This window comes from Triticum aestivum, chromosome 5D (genome assembly GCF_018294505.1).
Source record: "Triticum aestivum cultivar Chinese Spring chromosome 5D, IWGSC CS RefSeq v2.1, whole genome shotgun sequence".
Taxonomy (NCBI): domain Eukaryota; kingdom Viridiplantae; phylum Streptophyta; class Magnoliopsida; order Poales; family Poaceae; genus Triticum; species Triticum aestivum.
In genome coordinates, this window is record NC_057808.1 from 432076401 (window position 1) to 432096802 (window position 20402).

Genomic DNA, 20402 nt, shown 5'->3' on the forward strand with positions numbered 1-20402 from the left:
AGAATAAACCATTGACCAGCGGGGCATGACCATAAAACATATCTCTCATATAAATAGAACAACCATTATTCTCGGATTTAAATGAGTAGCCATCTCGAATTAAACGAGATCCAGATACAATGTTCATGCTCAAAGCTGGCACTAAATAACAATTATTGAGGTTTAAAACTAATCCCGTAGATAAATGTAGAGGCAGCGTGCCGACGGCGATCACATCGACCTTGGAACCATTCCCGACGCGCATCGTCACCTCGTCCTTCGCCAGTCTCCGCTTATTCCGCAGCTCCTGTTTTGAGTTACAAATATGAGCAACCGCACCGGTATCAAATACCCAGGAGCTACTACGAGTACTGGTAAGGTACACATCAATTACATGTATATCACATATACCTTTGGTGTTGCCAGCCTTCTTGTCCGCTAAGTATTTGGGGCAGTTCCGCTTCCAGTGACCACTTCCCTTGCAATAAAAGCACTCAGTCTCAGGCTTGGGTCCATTCCTTGGCTTCTTCCCGGCAACTGGCTTACCGAGCGCGGCAACTCCTTTGCCGTCCTTCTTGAAGTTCTTCTTACCCTTGCCTTTCTTGAACTTAGTGGTTTTATTCACCATCAACACTTGATGTTCCTTTCTGATCTCCACCTCCGCTGATTTCAGCATTGAATATACCTTAGGAATGGTCTTTTCCATCCCCTGCATATTGAAGTTCATCACAAAGCTCTTGTAGCTTGGTGGAAGCGACTGAAGGATTCTGTCAATGACCGTGTCATCTAGGAGATTAACTCCCAGCTGAGACAAGCGGTTGTGTAACCCAGACATTCTGAGTATGTGCTCACTAACAGAACTATTTTCCTCCATTTTACAACTGAAGAACTTGTCGGAGACTTCATATCTCTCGACCCGGGCATGAGCTTGGAAAACCATTTTCAACTCTTCGAACATCTCATATGCTCCGTGTTTCTCAAAACGCTTTTGGAGCCCCGGTTCTAAGCTGTAAAGCATGCCGCACTGAACGAGGGAGTAATCATCAGCACGTGATTGCCAAGCGTTCATAACGTCTTGGTTCTCTGGGATGGGTGCTTCATCTAGCGGTGCATCTAGGACATAATCTTTCTTGGCAGCTATGAGGATGATCCTCAGGTTCCGGACCCAGTCCGTATAGTTGCTGCCATCATCTTTCAGCTTGGTTTTCTCTAGGAAAGCGTTGAAGTTGAGGACAACGTGGGCCATTTGATCTACAAGACATATTGTAAAGATTTTAGACTAAGTTCATGATAATTAAGTTCATCTAATCAAATTATTCAATGAACTCCCACTTAGATAGACATCCCTCTAGTCATCTAAGTGAAACATGATCCGAGTTAACTAGGCCGTGTCCGATCATCACGTGAGACGGACTAGTCAAGATCGGTGAACATCTCCATGTTGATCGTATCTTCTATATGACTCATGCTCGACCTTTCGGTCTTCCGTGTTCCGAGGCCATGTTTGTACATGCTAGGCTCGTCAAGTCAACCTAAGTGTATAGCGTGTGTTCCGAGGCCATGTCTGTACATGCTAGGCTCGTCAACACCCGTTGTATGCGAACGTTAGAATCTATCACACCCGATCATCACGTGGTGCTTCAAAACAACGAACCTTCGCAACAGTGCACAGTTAGGGGGAACACTTTCTTGAAATTATTATAAGGGATCATCTTACTTACTACCTTCGTTCTAAGAAAATAAGATGCAAAACATGATAAACATCACATGTAATCAAATAGTGACATGATATGGCCAATATCATTTTGCTCCTTTGATCTCCATCTTCGAGGCGCCATGATCATCTTCATCACCGGCATGACACCATGATCTCCATCATCATGATCTCCATCATCGTGTCTTCATGAAGTTGTCACGCCAACGATTACTACTACTTCTATGGCTAACGCGTTTAGCAATAAAGTAAAGTAATTTACATGGCGTTATTCAATGACACGCAGGTCATACAAAAAATAAAGACAACTCCTATGGCTCCTGCCGGTTGTCATACTCATCGACATGCAAGTCGTGATTCCTATTACAAGAATATGATCAATCTCATACATCACATATATCTCATTCATCACATCTTCTTGGCCATATCACATCACAAGGCACATGCTGCAAAAACAAGTTAGACGTCCTCTAATTGTTGTTGCATGTTTTTACGTGGCTTCTATAGGTTTCTAGCAAGAACGTTTCTTACCTACGTAAAACCACAACGTGATATGCCAATTTCTATTTACCCTTCATAAGGACCCTTTTCATCGAATCCGTTCCGACTAAAGTGGGAGAGACAGACACCCGCTAGCCACCTTATGCAACTAGTGCATGTCAGTCAGTGGAACTTGTCTCACGTAAGCGTACGTGTAAGGTCGGTCCGGGCCGCTTCATCCCACAATACCGCCGAAACAAGATAAGACTAGTAGTGGCAAGAAAAATTGACAACATCTACGCCCACAACTGCTTTGTGTTCTACTCGTGCATAGTAACTACGCATAGGCCTGGCTCATGATGCCACTGTTGGGGATCGTAGCAGAATTGTAAAATTTTCTACGCATCACCAAGATCCATCTATGGAGTCTACTAGCAACGAGGGGAAAGGAGTGCATCTACATACCCTTGTAGATCGCGAGCGGAAGCGTTCAAGTGAACGGGGTTGATGGAGTCGTACTCGTCGTCATCCAAATCACCGATGACCGAGTGCCGAACGGACGGCACCTCCGCGTTCAACACACGTACGGAGCAGCGACGTCTCCTCCTTCTTGATCCAGCAAGGGGGAAGGAGAGGTTGATGGAGATCCAGCAGCACGACGGCGTGGTGGTGGAAGTAGAGGGGATCCCGGCAGGGCTTCGCCAAGCGCAAGCGGGAGAGAGAGGTGTCACGGGAGGGAGAGGGAGGCGCCAGGGGCTAGGTTACTGCTGCCCTCCCTCCCCCCCCACTATATATAGGCCCCTTGGAGGGGGGCGCCGGCCCTGGAACCCATCTACAAGGGGGGGCGGCGGCCAGGGGGAAACTTCCCCCCCAAGTCAGGTGGGGCGCCCCCCACCACCAGGGTTTCCAACCCTAGGCACAGGGGGAGGCCCATGAGGGGCGTCCCAGCCCACTAGGGGCTGGTTCCCTTCCCACTTCAGCCCATGGGGCCCTCCGGGATAGGTGGCCCCACCCGGTGGACCCCTGGGACCCTTCCGGTGGTCCCGGTACAATACCGGTGACCCCCGAAACTTTCCCGGTGGCCGAAACTTGACTTCCTATATATAATTCTTTACCTCCGGACCATTCCGGAACTCCTCGTGACGTCCGGGATCTCATCCGGGACTCCGAACAACTTTCGGGTTTCCGCATACTAATATCTCTACAACCCTAGCGTCACCGAACCTTAAGTGTGTAGACCCTACGGGTTCGGGAGACATGTAGACATGACCGAGACGCCTCTCCAGTCAATAACCAACAGTGGGATCTGGATACCCATATTGGCTCCCACATGTTCCACGATGATCTCATCGGATGAACCACGATGTCGAGGATTCAATCAATCCCGTATACAATTCCCTTTGTCAATCGGTATGTTACTTGCCCGAGATTCGATCGTCGGTATCCCAATACCTTGTTCAATCTCGTTACCGGCAAGTCTCTTTACTCGTACCATAATGCATGATCCCGTGGCTAACTCCTTAGTCACATTGAGCTCATTATGATGATGCATTACCGAGTGGGCCCAGAGATACCTCTCCATCATACTGAGTGACAAATCCCAGTCTCGATCCGTGTCAACCCAACAGACACTTTCAGAGATACCCGTAGTGTACCTTTATAGTCACCCAGTTACGTTGTGACGTTTGGTACACCCAAAGCACTCCTACGGCATCCGGGAGTTACACGATCTCATGGTCTAAGGAAAAGATACTTGACATTGGAAAAGCTCTAGCAAACGAACTACACGATCTTTGCGCTATGCTTAGGATTGGGTCTTGTCCATCACATCATTCTCCTTATGATGTGATCCCGTTATCAATGACATCCAATGTCCATAGTCAGGAAACCATGACTATCTGTTGATCAACGAGCTAGTCAACTAGAGGCTTACTAGGGACACGTTGTGGTCTATGTATTCACACATGTATTACGATTTCCGGATAACACAATTATAGCATGAACAATAGACAATTATCATGAACAAAGAAATATAATAATAACCATTTTATTATTGCCTCTAGGGCATATTTCCAACATATCTGTGGTGACAATGGGATATCACGTGATTCACTTGATGTATGTTTTGGTGATCAACTTGCGGGTTCTGCCCATGAACCTATGCATAGGTGTTGGCACACGTTTTCGTCTTGACTCTCCGGTAGAAACTTTGGGGCACTCTTTGAAGTACTTTTGTGTTGGTTGAATAGACGAATCTGAGATTGTGTGATGCATATCGTATAATCATACCCACGGATACTTGAGGTGACATTGGAGTATCTAGGTGACATTAGGGTTTTGGTTGATTTGTATCTTAAGGTGTTATTCTAGTACGAACTCTTGAATAGATCGATCCGAAAGAATAACTTTGAGGTGGTTTCGTACCCTACCATAATCTCTTCGTTTGTTCTCCGCTATTAGTGACTTTGGAGTGACTCTTTGTTGCATGTTGAGGGATAGTTATATGATCCAATTATGTTATTATTGTTGAGAGAACTAGGCCTTATTTCCCATCATTGCAATACCGTTTACGCTCACTTTTATCATTAGTTACCTTGTTGTTTTTATATTTTCATATTAAAAAACCTATATCTACCATCCATATTGCACTTGTATCACCATCTCTTCGCCGAACTAGTGCACCTATACAATTTACCATTGTATTGGGTGTGTTGGGGACACAAGAAATTCTTTGTTATTTGGTTGCAGGGTTGCTTGAGAGAGACCATCTTCATCCTACGCCTCCCACGGATTGATAAACCTTAGGTCATCCACTTGAGGGAAATTTGCTACTGTCCTACAAACCTCTGCACTTGGAGGCCCAACAACGTCTACAAGAAGAAGGTTGTGTAGTAGACATCACCAGCCACCTTTATGCAAAACAAGTTGCATGTCTGTCGGTGGAACTGGTCTCATGAACGTGGTCATGTAAGGTTGGCCCGGGCCGCTTCATCCAACAATACCACGGAATCAAAATAAGATGTTGGTGGTAAGCAGTATGAGTATGATCGCCAACAACTCTTTGTGTTCTACTCGTGCATATCATCTATGCATAAACCTGGCTCGGATGCCACTGTTGGGGAACGTAGCATGCAATTTCAAAAAAGTTCCTACGATCACGCAAGATCTATCTAGGATAAGCATGGCAACGAGAGGGGGAGAGTGTGTCCACGTACCCTCGTAGACCGAAAATGGAAGCGTTAGTTTAACGTGGTTGATGTAGTCGAACGTCTTCTCGATTCAATAGATCAAGTACCGAACGTACGGCACCTCCGAGTTCTGCACACGTTCAGCTCGATGACGTCCCTTAGACTCTTGATCCAGAAAAGTGTCGAGGGAGAGTTTCGTCAGCACGACGGTGTGGTGACGGTGATGGTGAAGTGATCCGCGCAGGGCTTCGCCTAAGCACTACGACAATATGACCGGAGGAGTAAACGGTGGAGGGGGGCACCGCACACGGCTAAAAACAATTGATGTGCCTTAGAGGTGCCCCCCCCCGCCCCCGTATTTAAAAGAGGGAGAGGGGAGGAGGCCGGCCTAGGGGCGCGCCAAGTGGGAGGAGTCCCACTTGGGCTCCTAGTCCAATTCGGCACCCCTTCCTTTTATCGAAGGGGGAAGGGGGAAGGAGAGGGAGAAGGAGAAGGAAAGGGGGATCGCGCCCCCTCCCCTAGTCCAATTCGGAATCCTCCCTTGGGGGGGCACGCCACCCTTGTGGGCTGCCTTGCCTCCCTCCTATGGCCCATAGGGCCCATATCTTCCCCCGGGGGTTCCGGTAACCCTCTGGTACTCCGGTACGTACCCGATACATTCCAAAACACTTCCGATGTCTGAATAATATCATCCAATATATCAATATATATCTCTCGACCATTTCGAGACTCCTCTCATGTCCGTGATCTCATCCGGGACTCCGAACAATCTTCGGTCACCAAAACACATAACTCATAATACAAATCGTCATCGAACGTTAAGCGTGCGGACCCTACGGGTTCGAGAACTATGTGGACTTGACCGAGACACCTCTCCGGTCAATAAGAAACAGCGGAACCTGGATGCTCATATTGATTCCTGATACGTCCACTTTGCATCATGCTTTTATATCGATATTTATTGCATTATGGGCTGTTATTACACGTTATGTCACAATACTTATGCCATTTCTCTCTTATTTTACAAGGTTTACATGAAGAGGGAGAATGCCGGCAGCTGGAATTCTGGGCTGGAAAAGGAGCAAATATTAGAGACCTATTCTGCACAGTTCCAAAAGTCCTGAAACTTCACGGAGGCAGTTTTTGGAATTAATAAAAAATACTGGTGAAAGAATCAACCAGAGGGGGCCACCCACCATCCACTAGGGTGGGGGCACGCCCCCTGTCTCGTGGGCCACCTGGCAGGCCTCCGATGCCCATCTTCTGCTATATGAAGTCTTTCGTCCTAGAAAAAATAAGAAGGAAGCTTTCGGGATGAAGCGTCGCCGTCTCGTGGCGGAACCTGGCGAAACCAATCTAGGGCTCCGGCAGAGCTGTTCTACCGGGGAAACATCCCTTCGGGAGGGGGAAATCATCACCATCGATCCTCTCAGTGGGAGGGGGTAAATCTCCATCAACATCTTCACCAGCACCATCTCATCTCAAACCCTAGTTCATCTCTTGTATCCGATCTTTGTCTCAAAACCTCGGATTGGTACCTGTGGGTTGCTAGTAGTGTTTATTACTCCTTGTAGTTGATGCTAGTTGGTTTATTTGGTGGAAGATCATATGTTCAGATCCTTTATGCATATTAATACCTCTCTGATTATGAACATGAATATGATTTGTGAGTAGTTGCGTTTGTTCCTGAGGACATGGGAGAAGTCTTGCTATAAGTAGTCATGTGAATTTGGTATTCGTTTGGTATTTTGATGAGATGTATGTTGTCTTTCCTCTAGTGGTGTTATGTGAACATCGACTACATGACACTTCACCATTGTTTGGGCCTAGAGGAAGGCATTGGGAAGTAATAAGTAGATGATGGGTTGCTAGAGTGACAGAAGCTTAAACCCTAGTTTATGCGTTGCTTCGTAAGGGGCTGATTTGGATCCACATGTTTCATGCTATGGTTAGGTTTACCTTAATACTTCTCTTTGTAGTTGCGGATGCTTGCAATAGGGGTTAATCATAAGTGGGATGCTTGTCCAAGGAAGGGCAGTACCCAAGCACCGGTCCACCCACATATCAAATTATCAAAGTAACGAACGCGAATCATATGAGCGTGATGAAAACTAGCTTGACGATAATTCCCATGTGTCCTCGGGAGTGCTTTCCTTTATATAAGAGTTTGTCTAGGCTTGTCCTTTTCTACAAAAAGGATTGGGCCACCTTGCTGCACCTTGTTTACTTTTATTACTTGTTACCCGTTACGAATTACCTTATCACAAAACTATCTGTTACCGATATTTTAATTACTTGCAGAGAATACCTTACTGAAAACCGCTTGTCATTTCCTTTTGCTCATCATTGGGTTCGACACTCTTACTTATCGAAAGGATTACGATAGATCCCCTATACTTGTGGGTCATCAAGACTCTTTTTTGGCGCCGTTGCCGGGGCGTGAAGCGCCTTTGGTAAGTGGAATTTGGTAAGGAAAGATTTATATAGTGTGCTGAAATTTACCGTCACTTGTTACTATGGAAAGTAATCCTTTGAGGGCCTTGTTCGGGGTATCTTCACCCCGACCAGTAGAGCAAAGAGTTGCTCCTCAACCTACTGAACCTACTAAAAATGTTTACTTTGAAATTCCTTCGGGTATGATAGAGAAATTGCTAGCTAATACTTTTACAGGAGATGGAACATTGCATCCTGATTTGCACCTAATCTATGTGGATGAAGTTTGTGGATTATTTAAGCTTGCAGGTATGCCCGAGGATGTTATCAAGAAGAAGGTCTTCCCTTTATCTTTGAAGGGAAAGGCATTGACATGGTTTAGGCTATGTGATGATATGGGATCATGGAACTACAACCGATTGAAATTGGAATTTCATCAGAAGTTTTATCCTATGCATCTTGTTCATCGTGGTCGTAATTATATATATAATTTTTGGCCTCGTGAAGGAGAAAGCATCGCTCAAGCTTGGGGGAGGGCTTAAGTCAATGTTATATTCATGCCCCAATCATGAGCTCTCAAGAGAAATTATTATTCAAAATTTTATGCTCGGCTTTCTCTCAATAATCGCTCCATGCTCGATACTTCTTGTACTGGTTCTTTTATTATGAATACTATTGAATTCAGATGGGATTTATTGGAAAGAATTAAATGCAACTCTGAAGATTGGGATCTCGACGAAGGTAAGGAGTCGGGTATAACACCTAAGTTTGATTGTGTTAAATCTTTTATGGATACCGATGTTTTCCGTGAATTTAGCACTAAATATGGACTTGACTCTGAGATAGTAGCTTCTTTCTGTGAATCACTTGCTACTCATCTTGATCTCCCTAAGGAGAAGTGGTCTAAATATCATCCTCCCATTGAAGTAAAAGTAGCTGAACCTATTAAAGTTGAAGAAAAGACTATCACTTATACTGTTGATCCTGTTGTTCCTACCGCTTATATTGAGAAACCACCTTTCCCTGTTAGAATAAAGGATCATGCTAAAGCTTCAACTGTGGTTCGTAAGAGTAATACTAGAACACCTACACCCCCAGAGCAAATTAAAGTTGAACCTAGTATTGCTATGGTTAAAGATCTCTTGGTCGATAATATTGATGGGCATGTTATTTACTTATGTGATAAAGCTGCTAGAATTGCTAGACCCGATACTAAGGGTAAACATAGACCTGTTGTTGGCATGCATGTTGTTTCTGTTAAAATAGGAGATCATTGTTATCATGGCTTATGTGATATGGGTTCTAGTGCAAGTGCAATACCTCATTCCTTATACAAAGAAATTATGCATGATATTGCACCTGCTGAGATAGAAGAAATTGAGGTTACAATTAAGCTTGCCAATAGAGATACTATTTCACCAGTTGGGATTGTTAGAGATGTTGAAGTCCTGTGTGGGAAAGTTAAATATCCTACTGATTTTCTTGTTCTTGGTTCCCCACAAGATGACTTTTGTCCCATTATATTTGGTAGACCCTTCTTGAATAATGTTAATGCTAAAGTAGACTGCAAAAAAGACATTGTTACTGTTGGTTTAGGGGATATGTCTCATGAGTTTAATTTTGCTAAATTTCGTAGACAACCCCATGATAAAGAATTGCCTAGTCAAGATGAAATTATTGGTCTTGCTTCTATTGCCATGCCTCCTAATGATCCTTTAGAACAATATTTGCTAGACCATGAAAATGATATGTTTATGAATGAAAGAAGGGAAATAGATGAAGTATTCTTTAAACAGGGACCTATTTTGAAACACAACTTGCCTGTTGAAATCCTAGGGGATCCTCCTCCACCCAAGGGTGATCCCGTGTTTGAGCTTAAACCATTACCTGATACTCTTAAATATGCTTATCTTGATGAAAAGAAGATATATCCTGTTATTATTAGTGCTAACCTTTCAGAGCAAGAAGAAGAGAAATTATTGAAAACTCTGAAGAAGCACCGTGCTGCTATTGGATATACTCTTGATGATCTTAAGGGCATTAGTCCCACTCTATGCCAGCACAAAATAAAATTGGAGAAAGACGCTAAACCGGTTGTTGATCACCAACGACGGTTAAATCCTAAGATGAAAGAAGTGGTAAGAAAAGAAATACTAAAGCTTCTGGAGGCAGGTATAATTTATCCTGTTGCTGATAGTCAGTGGGTAAGTCCTGTCCATTGTGTCCCTAAGAAGGGAGGTATTACTGTTGTTCCTAATGATAAAGATGAATTGATCCCACAAAGAATTGTTACAGGTTATAGAATGGTAATTGACTTCCGCAATTTAAATAAAGCTACTAAAAGGATCATTACCCTATACCTTTTATTGATCAAATGCTAGAAAGATTATCCAAACATACACATTTTTGCTTTCTAGATGGTTATTCTGGTTTCTCTCAAATACCTGTGTCAAAAGAGGATCAAGAAAAGACCACTTTTACTTGCCCTTTCGGTACCTTTGCTTATAGACGTGTGCCTTTTGGTTTATGCAATGCACCTGCTACCTTTCAAAGATGTATGATGGCTATATTCTCTGACTTTTGTGAAAAGATTGTTGAGGTTTTCATGGATGATTTCTCCGTTTATGGAACTTCTTTTGATGATTGCTTAAGCAACCTTGATCGAGTTTTGCAGAGATGTGAAGAAACTAATCTTGTCTTGAATTGGGAGAAGTGCCACTTTATGGTTAATGAAGGTATTGTCTTGGGGCATAAAATTTCTGAAAGAGGTATTAAAGTTGATAAAGCTAAAGTTGATGCTATTGAAAAGATGTCGTGTCCTAAGGACATTAAAGGTATGAGAAGTTTCCTTGGTCATGCCGGTTTTTATAGGAGGTTCGTTAAGGACTTCTCTAAAATTTCTAGGCCTCTGACTAATCTCTTACAAAAAGATGTTCCTTTTGTCTTTGATGATGATTGTGTAGAAGCATTTGAAATACTTAAGAAAGCTTTGATTTCTGCACCTATTGTTCAGCCACCTGATTGGAATTTACCCTTTGAAATTATGTGTGATGCTAGTGATTATGATGTAGGTGCTATTCTAGGACAAAGAGTTGATAAGAAATTAAATGTTATTCAATATGCTAGTAAAACTCTAGACAGTGCCCAGAAAAATTATGCTACTACTGAAAAAGAATTTTTAGCAGTTGTATTTGCTTGTGATAAGTTCAGACCTTATATAGTTGATTCTAAAGTATCTGTTCACACTGATCATGCTGCTATTAAATATCTTATGGAAAAGAAAGATGCTAAACCTAGACTTATTAGATGGGTTCTCCTACTACAAGAATTTGATTTGCATATTATTGATAGAAAGGGAGCTGAGAACCCCGTTGCAGACAACTTGTCTAGGTTAGAGAATGTTCTTGATGACCCACTGCCTATTGATGATAGCTTTCCTGATGAACAATTAGCTGTCATAAATGCTTCTCGTACTGCTCCATGGTATGCTGATTATGCTAATTACATTGTTGCTAAATTTATACCACCTAGTTTCACATACCAGCAAAAGAAAAAGTTTTTCTATGATTTAAGACATTACTTCTGGGATGACCCACACCTTTATAAAGAAGGAGTAGATGGTGTTATTAGACGTTGTGTACCTGAGCATGAACAGGAACAGATCCTACGCAAGTGTCACTCCGAGGCTTATGGAGGACACCACGCTGGAGATAGAACTGCACATAAGGTATTGCAATCCGGTTTTTATTGGCCTACTCTCTTCAAAGATGCCCGTAAGTTTGTCTTGTCTTGTGATGAATGTCAAAGAATTGGTAATATTAGTAGACGTCAAGAAATGCCTATGAACTATTCACTTGTTATTGAACCATTTGATGTTTGGGGCTTTGATTATATGGGACCGTTTCCTTCCTCTAATGGGTATACACATATTTTAGTTGCTGTTGATTACGTTACTAAGTGGGTAGAAGCTATTCCAACTAGTAGTGCTGATCATAACACCTCTATTAAGATGCTTAAAGAAGTTATTTTTCCGAGGTTTGGAGTCCCTAGATACTTAATGACTGATGGTGGTTCACATTTTATTCATGGTGCTTTTCGTAAAATGCTTGCTAAGTATGATGTTAATCATAGAATTGCATCTCCATACCACCCACAGTCTAGTGGTCAAGTAGAATTGAGTAATAGAGAGATTAAATTAATTTTGCAAAAGACTGTTAATAGATCCAGAAAGAATTGGTCCAAGAAACTTGATGATGCATTATGGGCCTATAGAACTGCATATAAAAATCCTATGGGTATGTCTTCGTATAAAATGGTTTATGGAAAAGCGTGTCACTTACCTCTGAACTAGAACATAAGGCATATTGGGCCATTAAAGAGCTCAATTATGATTTCAAACTTGCCGGTGAGAAGAGGCTATTTGACATTAGCTCACTTGATGAATGGAGAACCCAAGCTTATGAGAATGCCAAACTGTTTAAAGAAAAAGTTAAAAGATGGCATGACAAATGGATACAAAAGCGTGAGTTTAATGTAGGCGATTATGTGTTGCTATTCAAATCTCGTTTAAGACTTTTTGCAGGAAAACTTCTCTCTAAATGGGAAGGTCCTTACGTTATCGAGGAGGTCTATCGTTCCGGTGCCATAAAAATCAACAACTTCAAAGGCACAAATCCGAAGGTGGTGAACGGTCAAAGAATCAAACATTATATCTTAGGTAATCCCATAAATGTTGAAACTAATGTTATTGACACCGTGACCCCGGAGGAGTACATAAGGGACACTTTCCAGAAAATTTCAGACTCCGGAAAGGAATAGGTATGTGGTACGGTAAGTAAACCGACTCCAAAACAGTTCTAATAGCAACTTTTCTCCGTTTTGGAATATTTAAGAAAATAGGAAAATAAGAAGAAGTCCGGGAAGGACACGAGTCATCCACGAGGGTGGAGGGCGCGCCCCCTGCCTCGTGTGCTCTCCGGACTCCGTTTTCTTGCACGATACTTCTTTTGGTCGGTAAAAATTCATTATATAATCTCCCGAAGGTTTTGACCCTCGTATCACGCAAATATCCTCTGTTTTGTTTCGAGCTGTTTTCTGTCAGAATTGTCAAGGCCAGGCATCATGTCGTCCCCCTTCTCCAACAATGAGGGCAACGATGCTGGGCTAATGAAGACAGAGCTGAAGAGAGAAGAACCCGGGGAGATCAACAAGGATGATAGGATCAAGAAGGCCATGGAGGATCCAGCTCCGGCAGCAGAAGAAGAAGACATCCTTCAACCTCATCACAATGTTCTTACCCAAACTGAGATTGAAGCTTTCAAGATGATTGAGTTAGCTCGCATACAAAACAAGTATCTCACACGTGAAAATATTTTGTTGAAGGAGCATATCACCGCACTCAAGGGCATTATCCGCAAGTTGGAGGATCTCCTACGCTCGATGTGCGACACTCCATCATCACCACCATCTTCTTCACCACCAAAGGAGAACTGAGTGTCGGGTATGGGCACTCCCCTTGGCAACTGCCAAGCTTGGGGGAGGTGCCCCGGTATCGTATCACCATCACACTCCTATCTTTACCATTTTTCTTAGTTTGATCCTTTTAGTAATATCTTGATCTAGTAGAATAAAGTTTTGGTATGATCTAGTTTTGAGTTTTGCTTTATGATTCTTCTATGTAATCGAGTCTGTGAGCTATATATAATAAAGATTAGTTTTGAGTCAAGGGCTTGATTATCTTGCTATGATCTTGAGGGAATAATAGAAAAAGAAAGAACAAAAAGAAATAAAGAGATCATATTGATCTTATGGAGAGTAATGACTTCACATATAAAGAGTTTGATGAATAATATTTGTTGAGAGTTGACAAACATAGTTTTGGTCATCGTTGCAATTAATAGGAAATAATAAAGAAAGAGAGATTCTCACATATAAATATACTATCTTGGACATCTTTTATGATTGTGAGCACTCACTAAAATATGACATGCTAAAAAGTTGATGTTGGACAAGGAAGACAACGTAATGCGTTATGTTTTCTTATATCCGAAATAAAGTATATTGTCATGGATCATCCAACATGTTGAGCTTGCCTTTCCCCCCTCATGCTAGCCAAATTCTTTGCACCAAGTAGAGATACTACTTGTGCTTCCAGATATCCTTAAACCCAGTTTTGCCATGAGAGTCCACCATACCTACCTATGGATTGAGTAAGATCCTTCAAGTAAGTTGTCATTGTTGCATGCAATAAAAATTGCTTTCTAAATATGTATGATTTATTAGTGTGGAGAAAATAAGCTTTATACGATCTTGTGATGTGGAAGAAATAAAAGCGACGGACTGCATAATAAAGGTCCATATCACAAGTGGCAATATAAAGTGACGTTCTTTCGCATTAAGATTTTGTGCATCCAACCATAAAAGCACATGACAACCTCTGCTTCCCTCTGCGAAGGGCCTATCTTTTATTCTTGTCTTATACCTTATACAAGAGTCATGGTGATCTTCACCTTTCCTTTTTACATTTTATCCTTTGGCAAGCACATTGTGTTGGAAAGATCCTGATATATATATATATATATATATATATATATATATCCAATTGGATGTAAGTTATCATGAAGTATTATTGTTGACATTACCCTTGAGGTAAAAGGTTGGGAGGCAACACTATAAGCCCCTATCTTTCTCTGTGTCCGATTAAAACTTCATATCCATAAGTATTGCGTGAGTGTTAGCAATTGTGAAAGACTAAATGATGGTTGAGTATGTGGACTTCCTGAAAAGCTCTTATATTGACTCTTCCCGATGTTATGATAAATTGCAATTGCTTCAGTGACCGATATGATAGTTTGTTAGTTCTCAATGAAGTTTCTGATTCATACTTGACATTGTGAATAGATTGTTACTTTAGCATAAGAAATCATATGACAATATATATATATATATATATGTTGCTGTTATAAGAATGATCATGATGCCCTCATGTCCGTATTTTATTTTATCGACACCTCTATCTCTAAACATGTGGACATATTTTTCGTTATCGGCTTCCGCTTGAGGATAAGCGAGGTCTAAGCTTGGGGGAGTTGATACATCCATTTGGCATCATGCTTTTATATCAATATTTATTGCATTATGGGCAGTTATTACATGTTATGTCACAATACTTATGCCTTTTCTCTCTTATTTTACAAGGTTTACATGCAGAGGGAGAATGCCGGCAGCTGGAATTCTGGGCTGGAAAAGGAGCAAATATTAGAGACCTATTCTGCATAGTTCCAAAAGTCCTGAAACTTCACGGAGGTAGTTTTTGGAATTAATAAAAAATACTGGTGAAAGAATCAACCAGAGGGGGCCACCCACCATCCACGAGGGTGGGGGCGCGCCCTACCCCCCTGGGCGCGCCCCCCTATCTCGTGGGCCACCTGGCAAGCCTCTGATGCCCATCTTCTGCTATATGAAGTCTTTCGTCCTAGAAAAAATAAGAAGGAAGCTTTCGGGACGAAGCGCCGCCGTCTCGAGGCGGAACCTGGCGAAACCAATCTAGGGCTCCGGCGGAGCTGTTCTGCCGGGGAAACATCCCTCCAGGAGGGGGAATCATCACCATCGATCCTCTCAGCGAGATGGGGTCAATCTCCATCAACATCTTCACCAGCACCAGCTCATCTTAAACCCTAGTTCATCTCTTGTATCCGATCTTTGTCTCAAAACCTCAGATTGGTACCTGTGGGTTGCTAGTAGTGTTGATTACTCCTTGTAGTTGATGCTAGTTAGTTTATTTGGTGGAAGATCATTTGTTTAGATCCTTTATGCATATTAATACCTCTCTGATTATGAACATGAATATGATTTGTGAGTAGTTACGTTTTTTCCTGAGGACATGGGAGAAGTCTTGCTATAAGTAGTCATGTGAATTTGGTATTCGTTCGATAATTTGATGACATGTATGTTGTCTTTCCTCTAGTGGTGTTATGTGAACATCGAATACATGACACTTCACTATTGTTTGGGTCTAGAGGAAGGAATTGGGAAGTAATAAGTAGATGATGGGTTGCTAGAGTGACAGAAGCTTAAACCCTAGTTTATGCGTTGCTTCGTAAGGGGCTGATTTGGATCCACATGTTTCATGCTATGGTTAGGTTTACCTTAATACTTCTCTTTGTAGTTGCGGATGCTTGCAATAGGGGTTAATCATAAGTGGGATGCTTGTCCAAGGAAGGGAAGTACCCAAGCACCGGTCCACCCACATATCAAATTATCAAAGTAACGAACGCGAATCATATGAGCGTGATGAAAACTAGCTTGACGATAATTTCCATGTGTCCTCGGGAGCGCTTTCCTTTATATAAGAGTTTGTCCAGGCTTGTCCTTTGGTACAAAAAGGATTGGGCCACCTTGCTGCACCTTGTTTACTTTTATTACTTGTTACCCGTTACGAATTACCTTATCACAAAACTATCTGTTACCGATAATTTCAGTGCTTGCAGAGAATACCTTACTGAAAACCGCTTGTCATTTCCTTCTGCTCCTCGTTGGGTTCGACACTCTTACTTATCGAAAGGACTATGATAGATCCCCTATATTTGTGGGTCATCAGTTCCCACATATTCTACGAAGATCTTTATCGGTCAAACCGTAATGATAACATACGTCATTCCCTTTGTCATCGGTATGTTACTTGCCCGAGATTCGATCGTCGGTATCTTCATACCAATTCAATCTCGTTACCGGAAAGTCTCTTTAATCGTTTCGTAATGCATCATCCCGCAACTAACTCATTAGTCATATTGCTTGCAAGGCTTATCATGATGTGCATTACCAAGAGGGCCCAAAGATACCTCTCCGATACTCGGAGTGACAAATCCTAATCTCGATTTATGCCAACCCAACAAACACCTTCAGAGATACCTGTAGAGCATCTTTATAATCACCCAGTTATGTTGTGACATTTGATAGCACACAAGGTATTCCTCCGGTATCCGGGAGTGGCATAATCTCATAGTCGAAGGAATATGTATTTGACATGAAGAAAGCAATATCAATAAAACTGAACGATCAACATGCTAAGCTAACGGATGGGTCATGTCCATCACATCATTCTCCTAATGATGTGATCCCGTTATCAAATTACAACTCATGTCCATGGTTAGGAAACCTTAACCATCTTTGATCAATGAGCTATTCAAGTAGAGGCTCACTAGGGACTAAGTGTTTTCTCTATGTATTCACACATGTATTAAGGTTTCCGGTCAATACAATTCTAGCATGAATAATACTCCCTCCGTTCCAAAATAGATGACTCAACTTTGTACTAACTTTAGTACAAAGTTAGTATTAAATTGGGTCATCTATTTTGGAACGGAGGGAGTAAACATTTATCATGAATAAGGAAATATAAAATAACAACTTTATTATTGCCTCTAGGGCATATTTCCTTCATTGTCTTCTCTGGCCAAGATAGATTGGTAGTCCATCATAAGGATTGGTGCATAGCAGTGGGCTCAATCTTGATGTGCTTAAATCCAATGACACTATGGACGAAGACACATATTGTATTGTTGGCACTAAGGATAAAATAACGGGGTTTAATCTTATTGCTTGACTTCTTCTTGTCTACATTATGTCATCTTTTGCTTATTGTGCTACTCTGTTACTTGCAAACTTAATACTTTAAGATGCATGCTGGATAGCTGTCTGGGGGGTTGAATAATAGTAATAGACATGAGTAAGTTTAACGGTCTACTTATCACAGACGTAATGCCTATGTGAGATTATGCCATGAATAATCATAGTTACAAACCGCTACTTTTATGTCAATTGTCCAACAGTAATTTTTCTACCATGCCACTACTTGCTTTCGATAGAGATGCTACTGGTGCACCTATGGCCCCCAAGTCTATTCTCATTGAATACAAAACTTCTACAAAAATTGTCCTTTTACTTTCCTTTACCTTTTTGTTGTTTTACCTATACCGCTATCTATTTGCTTTTAATCTTGTAGCTAGCAAGACAAGGGCCTGTCAACCCCCTTGCCAAGTTGGATGCAAGCAATTTTTATTTGTTTGTGTGTGGGTGATGTTAACATTGTTAGCTTGTCGACTCCTACTGGTTCGATAAACCTTGATTCTTAACCGAGGGAAATACTTTATGCTGTTGTGCTACATCACCTTTCTACAACTCCTACGGGCGTAGCAGAAGAATTCCTGGCGCCGTTCTCGAGGAGTCTGTATCTAAAAAATCATGTACCTACACACAAACCTTTTATCTTTTACTGGTTTTTGTTTTCCTACCTAGTTTCTATTTGCCTTTTTCTTTGCTTGCGAAAGAAATTCTAAAACACCAAAAACATATCTTGTCGTGTGTTTCTACTTGTGTTGCAACTATGTCTACTCCTGAAAATACCAACCTTCATGGGAAAGCCCATATGATATTGAAGAAGTTTACAATTCTGGAGTCGTTTGATTAAAATGAGGAAAAGATGCCCTGTGGATCATAAACGGTCAACGCTTGAAACCATACCTCGCTGATGAACAGAAGGAAGAACAATAGGTAGAAGAGGTAAGGTTCATCACAATCGAAATTCCAAAGGAGGAGACCAGGAGCAAGATGAAGGTGTTGGAGATCCAGGAAGAAAAACAAGAACAAGAGGGGGGTGATGAATCAACTCCAGATGAGTATCCTCTAAAATCTTACCAGCTGAATGTTTGGATTTATTCCTTTATTTCCTCTCGGGATTCCTCAAAAAGAGTGGGGAAAGGAACCACTGACCCCAGAGGAGATAAAGGAAAAGATCAAGAATCCGGAGCAAGTTTCCAAGCCTGTGTGGACACTATTGGTGAAGGGATTGATTCTTATTGGTTGATGAACAAAGACCTGGAAGCACGAGTTGATGGTCTCTTCCATAAGATTGGTCTCATGGTTAAACCTCTTAATCAAAATACTACACAGCTTGAGTTTTTTACCCAGATAGTGGACGATCAGCAGACGGTGATTGAGAAGATCAAAGGATGTTTCAAGAAGATATACACTGCCTGCAAAGGATACCCAGGAGTGAGCATAAAACGCCAAGTACCTGGATCTCTCTTGCTTGATTGTAAGCTTGAGGGAGATTCTAGTGTATTTTGTATCTTTACTTTTATGCATTCTTTTCAGCAAATCAAGATTAGCTTGTGGTCTTTATATCAATACGGTTGAACTATCATTTTCCTCTTTGAGCAAGGAATGATCTTTCCAATGAGTGTTCGGATGTTTTGATGTGTGGTACCATTATTTCTTTAAGAGAACGCACAGGATGATAATCATGATCTAAGTAGTAGGACATAATCACTAAAATGATAATCATAAGTACTTCAAATTATTGCTACCATGTTTTTGAAGGGAGAAGTATAACTTTATATGCTAGTTCATTAAAGGTTCAACTAATAAATTAGGAAGTTCAAGCAGAATGGTGAAATAATAATCCTCTCTAATTAAAAATGCTTTTCAAAAATTTCTCACGAGGATTATGTCTAGCTAACATGTCACATGAAACAAACATGTGATATGAGCATTTAGACATATTCCGATGACATGGGACAAAACAATTAAAGTAACAACTTTCTGAAAAAGAGGAGAATAACGATCCCTTCTGCTTGCCTAGTTGAAACAATTATGAACTAGGATATAAAGCTATCCCTTGTCCACTAGAAAAACAAAGTTGCATTGTGTGGAATCCTTCATGATCATCCTCATGGTGAAGATGAGCAATCACTTGTCATGGTATTTCTTATCCTTACTCCTTCTGGTAAGTGATGATGAACTCATACCTCTACAAATATCCGTACCCCATAAATGCCAAGTTGACTTGTTCTTTACAAGTTAAGTACTTTCTCGGGGACAAGCAAGACTTAAGCTTGGGTAAGTTGATGAGTCCAATTTATGTGATGATTTTAATAGTTATTTTTTTCCTAAATGGTAGTCTCTATGAGATTTTATCACATTTGCACACTTCTTTCTGTCGGTATTCCACATGTACTACCTCTTGGAGCAAATAATATTGCCAGGAAATGGTGGTGAAATCACGTATTTAATGTGATAATCAACTACCATAAAAGAATGGAGCAAAGGGATCAAAGGAGGAGTCCCTACGGCACCTCCGGAGCCAAAGATGGTGTTCCATACAAGCGCGTCCGCTCGTATGGGCAGTCGTATGAGGTGTTGATGCGGCTTAAACTACGTCGGTATTTCCCCAAAGAGGAAGGGATGATGCAGCATAGCTATGGTAGGTATTTCCCTCAGTGATGAGACCAAGGATATTGAACTAGTAGGAGAACCAAGCAACACTATGTAAATGGTACCTGCACACAAAGAACAAACACTTGCAACCCAACGCGTAAGAGGGGTTGTCAATCCCTCCCGGGTAAAAGATAGATTTGTTTTGTAGTAGATTGGATAAATAGATCTAACAATAAAGCAAAAAAAGGAAAAGTGCAGCAAGGTATTTTTGGGTTTTTGGAATAATACATCTGAAAATAAAAGCGAATAAAAATAGATCTCGAAGGCAAATATGATAAAGAAGAGACTCGGGGCCATAGATTTCACTAGTGGCTTCTCTCGAGAAAAATAGC